General features: G+C 41.1%; 1 long non-coding RNA gene across 1 annotated transcript; it reads left to right on the top strand.

Moving 5' to 3' along the window:
- Positions 1–909: 909 nt before the first annotated feature.
- Positions 910–8,649, top strand: LOC134478306 (uncharacterized). The gene is made up of 4 exons (XR_010050866.1): positions 910–1,253; positions 1,377–1,552; positions 1,763–1,857; positions 5,816–8,649. It is a non-coding gene; the product is annotated as an uncharacterized LOC134478306 (long non-coding RNA).
- The last annotated feature ends 4,255 nt before the right edge of the window (positions 8,650–12,904 follow it).

Here is a 12,904-nt window from a genome sequence, read left to right as displayed (position 1 = left end):
CCACGATCAGCCAATAAGATTACAAGTACAGCTGCTTTGGTAATATTGATCCAATGGGGAAGTCAGTCATGTAGCAAGTATACATGGCAAGAACAAGGACCTTTTTGGAAGAGATGAGTCAGGAGGTCCTGGTCATCCACCTGGGTGGCTGATGTCTATTGAGACTTTATTGGACCAGGTGATACCAACTATACCAGTTGGTGATATACCAACTGGTGATACCAATTATTATTACTTATCCCTGGGGAGGCATGTAGGACTATCTTTATCTTGAGGCCTGGACTTAAATGGATGCACTTCCAGCCACAGTGAGATACTCGTGGCATACAGTCTGACTGCCTATGTTTCAAGTAACATATCTGTGTATGCCACCGGGATTCATAAACTCTGTATCAGCATTAAAAATACAAAGTTTAAGAAAGGCATTTTATTGGGTACTTTATTGGAAAAGAAGGGAAGGAGCAAACAGACAACTACCCTGGTAAATCAGGGTAGGGGACTCCGGAAAGGTGAAGGACCCCAGGGCCCTTTGTTCTCAGCTTTTTTATTGGGGGTTGGGGACCTCCCCTATCTGGAGTTTGTCCTGATCTATTTAGTTCCTTGGGCTATCACAGATGGATTCCAAGCCCCAAGACCCCTAACTCCCTGGGTCATCATCTAAATGCAAATTCTTAAAAGAGCCTGTCAGCATGGTATCTTTTGAATTTATAGGTTTGTTAGAAAGAAACTTACATACATACTTTAGTTAACAACCTTGTTTTATATACTAAATAAGAGCTTTCTTCTAAGTGGATGGCCTTTGTCTACCTTGCATTTTATTGGAGGTGGGTGAAGGGCAGCGACCTTGGTTTCCAACACCTGGCTTCCTGCCTCCTCTCTTGTCTTGTTAATTGCTTTCTCCAGGGAAACTGTAACTCCTTTCTAGTCAGGATTAGCCTGAAAGCCCATTTGAGGCCTTGCCTGATTTACAAACCCTTTTCTCCTGCATAAGGTTTAAGGAATACTACAGAGACTTTGATAAGATCTTTAAACGCAGCCACTGACCACACAGTTTATCAGTGGTAGAGCTGGGAGCTGCTGCAAGTTCCCCTGCTTCCTATACAGAGCTGTCTAACGTGAGGCTGCTGCCATCAGAGCAAGAATTTACACAGCTACACTTGACAAGTCTAAATAATACATGTGAGGTATAGAGGACCCTCTTCTGTGCCGAAATCAGAAATCTATTCAAAAGGTCTGATTCTGGGGATTCCAAGGTAAGTTGCAGGAAGAGTTTTCTTCTCTTTTGGTTTTTGGACTTGCAGCATCTTAATGAATGCTTTTCCAAAGATGACTCACAGCAAGCCTGACTGAAATCTGTAAACCTGGTGTTCTCCTAGGCCCGTCAATAGTAACTGCAAACCAGCTGCTGCAGCAGTTGGAAAAATCCCTAAACCTTCAGCTGATGATGGTCGCTCTCCTTGGCAATGAAGCAGAATTTAAGAGACCAGAAGAAATCTTCAGAGTAAATCTTTATTAATTCCCAGATGTGCCACTTGTAACTCTACTTCCTAGAGTAAGAAAACAGTAATTATCTGTGAGTCATAAACCTTGTGATTCACTGTCATGATTATTATTTTTCTCCAACTAAATAAACTATATACACCCTTCATGATTTAATTTTGTACTCTTGCTGCCTAGCTACAGATAGAAGCTTGATTATTATTATGTCTAAAATGTTGCTTTAATAATTGTTTTAGCCTCTCATCTTACTCTCACCTCATAGGAAATTATGGCTTCATTGGATGGGTCCTCTGCAGGCTGCAATCAGATGCCAGCCAACCTTGGTGAAGATTGTTTCACTGATTGGCCACCAGTCAGGTGAATGTCACTTGTATTCCCAGAAGGAAGGCGTTTTAAGCAACAACTCTTATGGGAGCAGAACTCTTGATTTATGCACCTCTAGATTCAAAGAGTTTCTAATTGGTTATTTAAACCTAAACTACAATATTTCCCTTGGAAGCCTTTTTACTATGTATAACTAGCATGATCAGAGATCTTAGATTTATTTTTTAAGTATAAAAGAAAAACATGCATAAAATGAATGCTATTGGGATATGGCCTGACTTACTTTTTTTGTTGCTGAGACACAATACTTGACACCTGCAAATTAAAGGAAGAGAAAAGTGGGGACCCAGTGGCACGGCAAAGGGACGAATCACTGCTCACCTCAGATAGGAAGCAGGGAGGCAAGGAGGGAGATGCAACCTTTCTAGTCACATCTGCCTCTCCTGATCAGCCCCCATCTCCTAAGTGAAAGGCTTGTTGACCCAGACTGGACACTGTAGCCAGAAAAAGCCTCAGCCGGAATTAGGGAGCTCCTGTCCCCCCCCCCCCCAGAGATTTACCTGTAACCCTATATCCCCCCACCCTTCGGAATCTGCCCCTGACACCAAACATGTGCCAATGAAATACCTGTGCATCTCTAATGGCCTTAGGGCACTGCCCTAAGCTTAGGCTACTTTATATTCCCCCACGCCACGCGTCAGCGAGAGAGATAGGCAAACTCCAGCGGCCAGCTGGCCAGTCCTCTCTCCCCGTGTTCCCAGAATAAAGGCCTCTTTTGTTTTATACTCCTCATCTTTTGGAAATATTTTTCATCCTCTGGAAATAATCCTATCACTAAGAGCAACAATGCCTTTATAATTCCATCGTAGAATTTATCCAAGTCTATAAAATTAGGAAGTTTGATGGCATTTTATAAACCACTTTCCCGTTTGTTATTTATTTTGACTTACAGAAACTCTGTAAGGGAAAAAACAAAAGGCACACATTACAAGCTGTATTTTTTGTTTGGTTGCTTTTTTGACATAAGGTTTCACAAAATTACCCAGGCTGGTCTCTTTTGTGATCCTCCTGAAATTACAAGCACACTCTGCTATCTTTGTTTTTGTAAATGAATGCAATACATCACATAAACAAACTATACATTCTTTAATAGTTAAAGAAAATTGATATAAAATTGAAACAATTTATCCTTAAAAGTATTAAACAGTAAAGCAGGGGTTAAACCTTCACCTCTATCAGTCCCAGACTGCATTTTAAAATAGTTTTTCTTAATTGGACTACATCGTAATTCAAAAATTCATTCTCCACTCAGAAAAAAAGTATAAATGTTCTCTTCCTGAATTAGTGTCACTTATTCCAACTAACTGTCTCCACCATTCTTTAAAGATCTAGTACTTTAGTCTTCAAAGACTTCACCCATTAAGGCTTTAATTTGCCACCAGCTTGCATGACAAGCCGTGCAACTATTGGGCCTTGGTTGTATACCTTGAAACATTCGTATGTGGAAGTCCTAACTCCCAGTATCTCAGAATGTGAGGATCCTTGGAGATATAAAGAGTTTCTTAAAATGAGGCCATTAGGGTGAATTTTTGCCAAAGACTTTTTTGATCATCTATTGAGATGATTGTGTGATTTTTGTCCTTGGTTGTGTTTATGTGGTATATTACATTTACTTATTTTCATATGTTGAACCACCCTTCCATCTCTGGGATGAAGCCTACTTGGTCATGATGTATGATCTTTTTAATGATTTGCTGCGTTTTATTTGCCAACATCTCAAGGATTTTTCTATCTATGTTCTAAAGAGATTGGCCTATAGTTTTCTATTTTGTTTGAGTGCTTGTCTGGTTTTGGAATCAAGGTAATGCTACCTTCCAGGAATGATTTTGGCAGTGCTCCTTTTCCTTCAATTTCATTAAAGATTTTGAAGAGTACTAATGTTAGCTCTTTGCTAAAGTTCTTGTAGAATTCAGTAGTGAATCCATTGGTTCTTGGACTTTTTTATTTTAAAAATTTTTTTTGGTACTGGGAATCGAACTGACGACCTCGCGCTTGCCAGGGAGGCGCTTATGCCACGGAGCTAAATCCCCAGCCCCTCCTGGACATTTTTTAGTTGGTAGGATTTTTATTACTACTTCAATTTCATTGCCTATTATTGGATGATTCAGGGTTTTATATCTTCTTTATTCAATTTTATTAATATACATGTGTCTAGGAACCTATTCATTTCTTCTGGATTTTCCAATTTATTGGAGTACAGTTTTCAAAGTAGCTATGAATAATCTTCTGGATATAAATGGTGTTTATTATGATTTCATTTTTTGTTGTTGTTTCTAATTGAGTTGATATGATTTGCTAAAGACTGTCAATTTTATTTATTTCAAAGAATCAGCTCTTCCTATCATTAATTTCTGCTCTGATCTTAATAGTTTCATTCTTATATTATCTTTGAATTTGGTTTTCTGCTTGGATTAAGAATATGATGCTATTCAGGACCCCTGGAGGTCTGTTGGTCAGGCAATTCTCTTTGGAAACTGACTATCTGTAATCTATTGTGAGACTAAGGGAAAAACTATATTAGAAACATTTTAACATCAAAGCAGCTACTAGATTGTTACAGAAAGAAATTAGTCTGTAGGCTGAAAAAAGAAATATGAAGAAATTATAAGTATAGAGACATTTTTTGGTATGAGTCATGACCCTGGGTATCTTATAAAAACATCTGTCAGGTGTCCTTTAGCTATCAGGGACCTCCCCAGAGTGTGATCAGAGGTCATCAGCTCAAGGGCCCATGAGCTCTGAACAGGTGCTGTATGAAGAGTACATAGATTAGACCCTAGAAGACATGTAGTCTCCTATAGAGTAGAAAATGTATTGCTTATACAATTCCCCAAGCTCTCTTCTAAATCCTTTATAAACCACTAGTAAAGAGCCCTTGTGGGTATTCTTAGAACCCTCTCCTGGGTAGTGGGAGCTTTATTTTCCTGCCTTTTTAGTTTTTAAATAAATTTGTTTGTACCCTACCTCCTTCATCCATAGTTTCATTCTTCATCACCGTGGGACACCACTGTGAGCCTGGTAAACAATTAAAAATATCAAACAATTTTAGTTCCTATCTAAGTCTGTATATGATGTTATCTTTTAAATATGTCCATTGTAATCAGTATTGTTATAGTAACTAGCTCTATAGTGGGAAAGGGCCAGATTTATAGTGTTTGATGATTTCCTACCATAGCTACCATAAAACTATGTAAAGGTTTGAAAAATGACTTGTGAAAATTTGACAGTTGAGTCTGCTGCTGGTACAAGCTGGCTCCAGTATAACCCTCATACTACCAACAACACCAAGCATAACCCTCACAGTAAGCTTCTACACCCTTATTAGTAATATTACTGTCACATTATTGGCAGCTCTATTTTACAGATAAGAAAGCCAAAGGCATAAAGCGATTATTTGTTCAGGGTCATCCAGTAAATGATAAAGTAGGATACAAACCTGGACTCTGAACCCAAAGCTACTCTAACAATATATACACTATTGAACCCAATTAATAAATACATGTAAGATGAAGCATTATGGTTAAAATTATATATATATATATATAATTACACATTATGTATATGTATTCAATATGTTATGTATTGAATTGGGAGACCATTAGCCTTAGCCAGCTCTGGTATCTCAGGTTCCTATGTAAGCAAACTGGATCCCAATGGGAACTGTAAAGTTGACCTTAAAGTTAACCAATCAGAAATATCACTAACATCTAACTAGAGACTTCTCATTTTAACCAATAAAACGCACATGTTTCATCTTGCTTCTGCAAATGCTTATAAAAGTTTCTCGCTGCTCTACTGCAGGGAAACAGAGGCTGTGTTGTCTGGTGTTGCCTAATTCATAGATCTATTGGCTCAAATAAATTCTTCAAAATTTTAATGTATCTAAATTTATCCTTTAACAATATTAAAATTTTTATTTGTATCTTTCCAGATGAAGGCTTCTGAGCTCTGATGTCCTTCACATTGGAACACGATGGCATAGCTGCCTCAGCTGTGAGCACTGAAGATTTTCCTTTTTGGGTTCAAGTTGTGTTAGTCTTGTGGCCCAGAGCTGAATCCATTCACTGGACAGATTGCTTTTCATTTAAAAGTTTGCTCATTATTGAAAAACCAAAATTTTTCTGTGAGTACTAATAATAATACCAGTGATTCACTGAATACTTACAATATACCAGAGTCTCTACATATTTCAGTTAATCCTCATAACCACCTTATGAAACAGATCCTGGAGGTTTTCTTCATATGCAAGAAACCCAGGCACAGAGGAGGTTAAAAATAGTTTAAAATAGCTGGCTGGGCTCCGTGGTACATGTCTTTAATTTTAGCAGTCTGGTAGGTTGAAGCAAGAGGATGGCAAGTTGAAGCCCAACCTGGGCAACCTAGTGAGACTCTTGTCTCAAAATACAACATAAAAACTAACTTTGGTTATAGTTCAGTGTGAAGGTCACTGTTATGGTTTGATAACTGGTGGTCAACTTAACGCCAGCTGGATTACATCAGCAAGCATTGAGAGAAGATGCTCCACCTGAGAAGGGTTGCCAGGATAAATAGGTGGAGAAGAAGAGAGGTGAGAGAGGGATTGAGGCGTTATGGAGGCATTGTTAGTTCTACAAGTTGCTGTCTGAGCTGTTGGTTCTCCTGGAGAAGCTTTGGTCTTCACATCGAGCATTGCTTCCTGGCTCCGGAGGGGAAGACATGTGCTGCCTGGTCTCCAGGGTGAACTCCTCACGCTGCTTCCTGGCACGTTCCCGATTGTGCTTGTCGTCGTCGGAGCTCGGGGTCTCCAGGTCACTGAGGACAGCTGTGGTTCCTTTTAGGACAGCCCCGCTCTTTGTTGTGAGTGTGACTTCTCAGCTCCAGTGTAGAACCCTCATCCCACTAGCACAGCTCCTTCATCCTGCTGGCATGGACTTTCTGGCTTCCACTGCTGACCCTTGGGTCTTCCCAGCACGGATCCATAAAAGAGACTGGCATGAGTCCTTCTTGTGGGCTCTGGACTTCCAGTTGGACTCGTGGAGGCGTTGTTCTGAGCTCTGGGTTTTTATCTGGACTCATGTGGGACATTGCCATGGGGTTTAGACTCTTGACTAAATAATCTATGTTGTTGGTGTTGTGGATGGATTTCCTGCATTCTCCTGTGTTAACTTCTGGTGACCATTATAAAAATATTATAAACTCCATGTCCTGATCTGAATTGTTCTCGTGTACAACCTCTGAGAACAACAGAAATTGGTACCAGAGGAGTGGGGTCATTGCTGTTATGTTGCCTGGTCATGTGACTTGAGAGTCTTAGAAATTAATTTAAAAATATTTGAGAGACTGGCCAAAGAGACAGCCCCTGTGTGCTGTATTATTTTGGAGACTCTGGTCGGAACCTGGAAGATCGGAGTACTGATGGAAATGCTGCCAATTAAGATGAAGCTTGGGAGGCTTCTGTTGAGAAAGACTGCATTGTCTGCTGGAGTCCAGGTAGTATATTGTGCTTTAGATGAAAGTTGGTCTTCTTGTTTGTATTTAGAGATATTACCTGGGTGGCAGAAGAATTTCAGTGCAGTCTATGAGAACTTTCAACCAGATGTATTTTGAAATTTAGAGCAAAGGGCCAGTAGAATAATTTAAAACACTTGGCCAAGAAGAAGGCTCCATTGGAACTGTGGGTTGTAAAGATGAAACAGAGAACATGGTTGTTTAGAATAGGATAATAGGAAAATCAAGAGTTTATTTGAATTGCAGGAGATTCTTATATTTTAGTCTTGCCATGCCATGTTAAAGCTAATGGGAAGCAAGGACTGTGATTGTAATTGTTCTTTTAGTGTGATTTTAATGTTTTATTTGTTTGTAACCCAGTTGATTTGTCAAAGTACTGTGTTTTAATGTTGAACCTTGGTCACCCTTTAAATGTTTTGTTTTTGATGCAGGAATTAAGTCTAAAAAATTGTGAATATATGTAATTGTTTTATTAATGTAACAAATCTGCCACTAAGGACTATAGTTAAGGTAATGCGTGTGGTTATTAAGTTGACCAGGGGTGGATTGTTATGGTTTGATAACTGGTGGTCAACTTAACGCCAGCTGGATTACATCAGCAAGCATTGAGAGAAGATGCTCCACCTGAGAAGGGTTGCCAGGATAAATAGGTGGAGAAGAAGAGAGGTGAGAGAGGGATTGAGGCGTTATGGAGGCATTGTTAGTTCTACAAGTTGCTGTCTGAGTTGTTGGTTCTCCTGGAGAAACTTTGGTCTTCACATCGAGCATTGCTTCCTGGCTCCGGAGGGGAAGACATGTGCTGCCTGGTCTCCAGGGTGAACTCCTCACGCTGCTTCCTGGCACGTTCCCGATTGTGCTTGTCGTCGGAGGAGCTCGGGGTCTCCGGGTCGCTGAGGACAGCTGTGGTTCCTTTTAGGACAGCCCCGCTCTTTGTTGTGAGTGTGACTTCTCAGCTCCAGTGTAGAACCGTCATCCCACTAGCACAGCTCCTTCATCCTGCTGGCATGGACTTTCTGGCTTTCACCGCTGACCCTTGGGTCTCCCCGGCACGAATCTGTAAAAGAGACTGGCGTGAGTCCTTCTTGTGGGCCCTGGACTTCCAGTTGGACTCGTGGAGGCGTTGTTCTGAGCTCTGGGTTTTTATCTGGACTCATGTGGGACATTGCCATGGGGTTTAGACTCTTGACTAAATAATCTGTGTTGTTGGTGTTGTGGATGGATTTCCTGCATTCTCCTGTGTTAACTTCTGGTGACCATTATAAAAAATATTATAAACTCCATGTCCTGATCTGAATTGTTCTCGTGTACAACCCCTGACTACAACAGTCACACAACTAATAACTATCAGAGCCAGTATTTAAGCCATGGGAATATATTTTAGAGCCCGAATGGTTCACTTTTATAATATCCTATTGAGGTCCTAAACCCTGTTGTTGTAGTTTAAATCTAGATGTCCCCCAAAGCCTTGTGTTCTCATACTTCGGGGAGGTGATTGTATCATAGGGGTGTGATACGCATCAGTGGATTAGTGAACTGATGAATTTAGAGCTAGGTGTGATGTTGGGAGGTGAAGACTAGTCAAAGTAGATGGGGACTTGGCCTCCTTTGATCTCTCTGCTTCCTGCCTGCTATGCCATGGACTGTTTCTCCTCTGCAACGGCCCTCTGCCATGCTGCCCTGCCTTGGAGCCAGCCAACTAAGGTTGTGAGCCAAAATAAGCTTTTCCTCTTTAACTTGAAGATACTGGGTATTTTCTCCTAGCAATGGGAAGGTAGCTGAGACAACTGCATACCAAGGTCTTGGTTGATTTTATGTCCCAGCAGCCCACCTCCATGCTGTGTTCCCTGAAGAGACTTTCTGGTATGTTTTAAGTGTCTCTCACTGTCTTAATCACAACCCCAATCACCCCTATAGTCCCGCCTGAAGTAGATGTTTACTGTGAACACAGGGGCCAGTCCCTCTTCATTATCTCAGGGCTGCTCTCCAAGTCAGTTTTGTGTGAGTCTGTAATGCCATGTGATAGGAGCCACTCATCACTGGCACTCAGAGCACTCAGTCCTGGGAACTAAAGGTCCAGGTTTCACATGATGGAGCATAGGAAACTCCTTCACCTGCAAATCACTATGGGTGGTGACTGACTCTCCATGTTTTTTTTTTTTTTTTTTCTGGGTCCTGGAACAAAAATGCTAATGGAGCCCCAGAGACCATTTGAAATATTTAGAATTTGAAATCAAGCCAGCAAATTGTTAAAATATATTCTATTCTTTGTAGTCACTTAGGAATCATGGTCCAAACTTAGAATTATCCAACTCCTAGCTCAAGGCCTGTCCCACCCTTTGCTCTGTCTGTACACCATGTGGACACTCTGGCCACATACATCCAAACATGCTCCCCTTTCCAAGGAATGGCTTCCCTGGCCACCCCCTAAGTCTAGAGGTGCACACACTGAAACTGTGACCTGCCCTAGAAGGAAAGACCTAAGGAGAAGAGCTGTTTAGGACCTGGATGGGAATTCAAGGTATCTGGGCTAGAAATTCCAGACCCAAGGGCCTGGAAGAGGACTGGAGTTTTGTCCTCCAAAGCACAGAGCTCAAGACCAACACTCTGATGCAGATCTGAGGTTGGTACTGGAGGTAGGAGCCATGCATGTGTTCTTCCTGGAGCACAGCTTTGAACCTGTGGGCTTGAATTGTTGAATGATCCAAGCATTTAACAAATGAATGAGATGAGGTGAGGTGGATATCTCTTATGTATAATGTAATTTCATGTTTATGAGGCAATAGCTTCATATCAATGAATAAAAGTCACTTGTTCAGCTGCTGATATCAAAAAGATCAAAGTTAGAGCTAATGCATATGATTGAACTAATGGCTCCTCATAAACACTGAGACATTCCAAACAGAACTTCATTCTAAACAAAAGGAAGACCTCTCAACACTTTCCTATGCACTGCTGAGTTATTGAGTGCTTCCTCTGTCCATAGCTCCTCTCTCCAGTATGCAAATTATACGAATAATTTTCTTTTTTTTTTAGTTCACAGAGGGTGAAAGCAGATGATTTCTGAAAATTAAAGACTTGACAGTTAAATTTCCTAAATTTCATCAGCAAAAAATGGAATAAAGGAGTTCCTTGCCCAGACCCTGAGTGCCTGAAATGGAGAGCCCAAGTGCATGGCGCACACCTGAGGATGACAGGCCACTGTGCGGGGAGGCTCCAGGGAGCTGCCAGGCCAGCTCTCTGTGTGGCAGGGAATCCTCGCACTTAGTGTCAGACTCACCCGGAGTGTCCTAGAGGCAGCAGAATGCTCAAGCCCTCCGAGAGAGTCCCACTCAGAAGGTGGAGCCCAAATATTTGCATTTTTACCAAACCCCAGGAAGTGCCATCCCCACGGACGGTCCTGGGCTGTGGCCACCGCACGTCTTCCTCGAGGACGGCTCCCTTTCCGCTTTTCTGATTACCTGTGCGACAACCCATTTACACAGGGTGTAAATCTCCACACAGGAGATGAAAATCAACACTGAGGGCAATTGCACATCAGGAAAGAAGAAAAGAAGTGGGGAAAGAGGAGGAGTATAGAGGGAGGGAGAGGAGAAGAGGGAGGAAGAGAAGAGCAAAAAGGAAAAAGGATGGGCAGTTTCCCAAGCCTGTATCCACTCTATTTAAGCAAAACACCCTCAATAAACCAAGGCAACAACAGCTCCTTCCTTCTTCCCTCTTCTTCCTCCTCTCTTTCTCGTTCTTTCTTTCTTCCTTCTCCTCCTTCCTTCCTTCCTTCCTTCCTTCCTTCCTTCCTTCCTCCTTCTGCTAGGAATGGAAGCCAGGGCTTTGCCCATGCTAAGCACACAGCATACCTTTGAGCCACACTCTGGGAGGGCCCCATGATGTTAAATTTTTGAACAGTTGTTCAGTTCTACAAATACACTGTCAATCCACCAAATTATATGTATTTTTAAAATTTTTTTTAAAAAACTTTTTTTCCTCCCAGTTTGTATTTGTGGCTTCTGCGTTGCACTTTGCTATTGCAAAGAACCACTTCACCACCAGGAAGACTGAGGTCTTAGCAGGTTTGGGTTGGAGGATCCCTTTAGGACAAGAAGGCAAGCTCAAAGTTAGACAGTGTTTATACTCAATTCAACCTTCACTGCCCATTTACAAATAAATCTAAGTTAAGTTTTCCAGTTACTCTCCATTTCCGTGTGGCATCCTCTAGTTACAAACAGTCCATAAATACTAAAATATGTAGCCACGCTGGGGTGTTGGTTGACCAACAATTCCTTACATGACTATCTAGTTAGCAATTATGAAAACCAACCAAACAACAGAGAAATCTTTTCTTTAACCTGATCTTGATTTTATGAGCTTTTGCCACAACTCCATTCTTAAAGAATAAATGCAGAATGTTTTTATAGTGTAGAAAAGGGATCAAATCAGAATGAAATTATTAACATGACTATTCACTCATTAAATATCAAATTATGTTTGGTTAAATTTAAATCTATAGAAAAATGAGTTGAAATGGGAGAACAGCAAATATTAATTGACACCATTTCAAATTTCCTAAGAACAACAAAGCATTCACTAGGCCAAACAGTCCCTACATTCACTCATTCTTTTTTTTTTTTTTTTTTTTTTCATTCACTCATTCTTAATCAAAAAAATTGATGGCTAAGGTGAGACTACCTGATGAGCAGTAAGGAGACATTGAGTGAAGGGCAACAGGCAGCATCAAGGTCATGGTAAAGGGGTGGGTGTGTACCATGTCCTCACACAGCACTGAAGGACTTCTCATCAGGGAAGATGCTGTAGCACCAAGTACCAAACGGTCACTAGCAGAAAGTGTCCCAGCAGCTGGTCAGAGCGGAATCCAAGGAACACTGGGAGACACTAACTAAGCATCAAAATTTTCTATAAGTTTGCCATGCATACAAATCATTTGAGTCAGGCCTAATGCATGAGCCTGTTCTAGGCTTTTTACTTTATTGAAATCCTATAATAAACTGTTGTGTAAGTTGCTTAAATGTTATAAAGTGCATTGCAGATTCCAGGCGAATTCCAGACTTTTTAGTGCTGTTGTTTTAGCTATTTTCTTAATTGTATTTTCATTTGGGGAGGGAGGGCAGTAAATAGAGGTCTACATCTGTCTATAGATATGTGTCATCTGTACTTACAGGATTTATGTAGTTGATCAGATACTGATCTCGGGAAGACAACGCCATTGAAAGAAGAATTAAATTTCCCAAAGGAAAGGAGCGCACCCCACCCCACAGGGCCACCTGGGGAAGTACTGTACCAGCTTTGATCAGGAGGCATAAAGGAGCAAAGGGAGAGTTCAGGCTTAGTTTTCACTAGCGTTTCTGCAAGAAAGGGAGGCAGGGCAGGATTAGCTAATTTGAACAATTCTGGAGGGCTCTGGAGTATCCGAGTGCCTCTGATTGTTTGGTACCTGGCCTTGGAATGACTTAGGGCAGGGGAAATATTGGATTGGTGTATGAGAGCTACATAAAGAAAGTGGTGGTTTGCATACAAAAGACAA

The sequence above is a fragment of the Cavia porcellus genome, unplaced genomic scaffold, assembly GCF_034190915.1.
Source record: "Cavia porcellus strain 051 isolate PalLab524CR breed Dunkin Hartley unplaced genomic scaffold, mCavPor4.1 scaffold_12, whole genome shotgun sequence".
Lineage (NCBI taxonomy): Eukaryota > Metazoa > Chordata > Mammalia > Rodentia > Caviidae > Cavia > Cavia porcellus.
This window is presented reverse-complemented; position numbering and strand designations above follow the sequence as displayed.